The following is a 3516-nucleotide window of genomic DNA, read 5'->3' as shown; positions in this document are numbered from 1 at the left end:
CCACGTGTCTTTGTGGGGTTAGGTTATATTTTATAGGCTGAAGGGTGATGCTAGATAGGGCCATGTTGCTGAGGTGGCTACCGAGTGGTTCGTAGGCCCAAAAAAAATTAGAGGGCAAGTGCAATAAAATAAAGGATCTTTCACGATCGTTGATTTTTTGGAGATCAACGATCAATGCTTTCCCACTTTATGAAGATGCAAGGTATTTAAACATTGTGGGAAAGCACCTAAAGGACACATGTCCCTATGGGTCCGGCTAAGGAAATAGTACAGGAAGGCATTGACAGTTAAGGCTAATAGTTGTGAAGCCACTACGGTTAGGGTTTTAAAAGGTGGCTCAGTTACTTGCAAGGTGGTCAACTGCATGTAGACTTTACGAGTGGCAAAATGAAACTAAATCATTGGCCCACATAGCTCATTTTAGTTGCAAAACTTGTTTGACTTGCTAACTTTGTTGACTCATAAGCTAGAAACAAAGGGAATCAGATTTTCTTGCACAATCTGATCTTCATGATTGATTCCAACCACTCTTGAATGAATGTTGCATCTAGTGAATGAAGAGAACAGTCCACCACCTCTGATCCTATCCATCTACTTGGTCAAAATGGTTTAATGGCATCATTTATGTCTTCTCAAGGCCCTATTTTGGCAAGATTGTGGATTTTATTGTATTTGAGTTTTTGCCAAGGTTAGATTTGCCCTAGATCTCCATGACTAGTCTCTATAAGACTTAATGGAAGTGATTGTGGAGTAACTTTAGTCAGATAACATCTTAGTTATGCCTAACCTATAAAGGCATTTTTTGTAGATTTTGTTAGGGTCAAACTCTTCTCTATTTTCTGTGATATTGCTCTGTAACTTCAGTATAAATTCCATTTGCCTCTAAACTATATGACATTCTACCTTATCTCTTCTAGCCATTGATGTAAAGTGCAAGAATTACTTGCCTCCCATTGATGTATTGTGGATATCTACAATCTTGCGTGACTGTATCTCTTTTGGCCTACAAATGATATATAAGTGAATCTTCCCTTTCCTTGTGTTATTTATTTGGGTTTTCTGATCTGCGTGTGATTGCTAGATTAAAGCAAATATCTTTTGGTGTCATGATGGTTCAATAGTGCATGTATGGGAAGAGATTGGTTTGAACACTCTATTTTGGTGCATCACCCCTTTAGGTTAGAGTATGTAGATTTTATTTTACGCATTCCTTCTCCCTTTTCCTCTCCAAGAATAGTTAGGTGCACCCTAATAGTAAAGGAAGCTAGCCTTCTCCAGAGACTCAACCTCACAATTCAAGTCCCATAGCTTGGAGGTTGTTTCCATGTTTCAGAAGGTTGTCCTTAGGTAAAAACTTTGGACAAGGGTGCAAAATTTTGTGACAACAATTTTTGGCATGCTCGATGGGACTAATATTCAGATAATTTCAAGTCTACTAGTGTCAAAAGGAAGATTTCAAGATTAATACTGAAGAGATAGTACTGGCTTTGATATTTGAGCCTTCAAGAGGCTCATTCTTCAAGTATTTGGTGACTCTAAGTTTCAAATACATATGGTTCTAGACCAAAGTTGCAGTGATTCATGCCCAAAGTTGAAACAAAGGCATCTTCTAGAGGTAAATTTCAATACCAAGAGCTTCCATTTTCAAACCATAAAAAAAGAAAGACTAGAGTATCATTATCACTAATTAGGAGTGCAACAGTAACAAATACACGTACAAGATCCATCTCTACTCCTTTTGTTGTTAGATCTCAGCCTAGATTGCGATCAACACATATCAATAGATCACTTTTCTATATGGCGCAGCCTAGAGCTCATGATTTTGCCACCTTTAATGGTAGAAGTCCTCTTTTATTGACCCAAAGACATGACATACCAATAGCTACACTCAAAAGTATACCAGAATTTACTAGTGAAACTTTTATCTCTCCCTTAGAACACATTCAAGAAGTTGCAAATGTTTGCAATATCCATGGTATTACAGAAGATGATGTTGCAGTTAGGCTTTTAGCCTCATCCTTGAAAGGAAAATCACTACAATGGTATAGAGGTTTGGCTCATGGTTCTATAATAGATTGGGATGGATTAGGATAGGACTATGTAAACACTTTGAGGACAAAAGGGACAATTTGTCACTTTAGAATAGTTGACTACTATAAAAAGGGCCCCCTATGAATGTATGACCGATTTGAACTATGGATTTCAAAATACATGGGATAGAATACCTACTTTAGTAAAGCCTACCCCTGGTAATACCTTCTTGCATTACCTTAGATTTTTTAACAGTGACATTGCCACTATAATCCAAACTATGGGAGGAGATACTTTGCCTAATGCTTATGACATAGCAATAAAGTCAGAAAACATCCTAATACAAGGAGGTAAGCTAGCCCCAAGGCCTCCTATGCCCTTCTTCCCTGATGTCCCAAGTCACCAACCAACAATGGCCCTTGTTCCCAGAACATCCACACCACAACCCCTTGCTCTAGCCCCTCAAGCTTCCACATCTTCAAATGGGATGAGTGAAATCAAGGAGATGGTGTAGTCTATGATGTTGAAAATTGATAAAAGATTACAAAGCCAAGAGAAGAAGTTGGAGGATAGCTTTGCAGTGATGCAGAAAGTGGGCAACAAGGTGGCAACTTTGGAAAGGCAGCAAGCTCAAGGTAATAAGGCTCACTAATTGCAATATTAAACTCCAAACAATGGTAGGCCTCCAAATCATAATCATGGAAATAACTCTTTTGATTAGAGTAGACAGAATAGTCATGCTTCAACCTCAAATGTAAACCAAAGTAGGGCCATAGTCCCTCAAAACAACTTAGCTCAAGACCAAGACTTTTGTCCTGCTTGTAATTATTCATATGGTTCATGTATGTGCCAAAAGGAAAAAGAATTCCTAGCAATAACTAAAAAAGATCCATATGCTAGATAGCAATGTAATGACCCTCAGTCTACTAATGTTGCCCATTTGCAGTAGTCAAGGGATTGTTATTTTATGAATCGTCAGGTGGAAGAACAATGTAATGTAAACTAGGATTCCATTGCTCATAACACTAGGAGCAAAAGAAGAACTATTGAAGATGCTCCCCCTCCTCCTCCCAATTAGGTCTCAACTTTAAATGAAATACCTCATGTACAAGCAGTAAATGATCAGAAAGGATGTAAGTGATCCTTAGGTTGTTCCATCTCAACTTGCTACAAATGTAGCTCCTAAGACTTCTACCAAAGTACCTAATATGTCATTCAGTGTGGTAGAAAAAATGGACAAGACAAATGTGAATATTTCCATGTGGGATGTTGTTGCTACTATACCCATGCAGAAGAGGTTGTTGCAACAAGAATTAGAAAGTATTGAACCAAAGGATTAGCCACCCAGCATGGAAAGTGTCACAAGCCTAGTACAACCATCAGAGGAGGTAGAAACAAGTAAAAATGTTAGACCCCCTCCATTTTATGTTTCTCTAATTATAGGGGGTAAACTAGTCCCCAGTTGCATGATTGATTCAGGGGCTA

The sequence above is a fragment of the Cupressus sempervirens genome, chromosome 9 (assembly GCF_028749045.1).
Source record: "Cupressus sempervirens isolate cs-2001-9-10 chromosome 9, ASM2874904v1, whole genome shotgun sequence".
Classification (NCBI taxonomy): domain Eukaryota; kingdom Viridiplantae; phylum Streptophyta; class Pinopsida; order Cupressales; family Cupressaceae; genus Cupressus; species Cupressus sempervirens.
The sequence above is the reverse complement of the archived record's forward strand: the minus strand, read 5'-3'. Positions refer to the sequence as shown.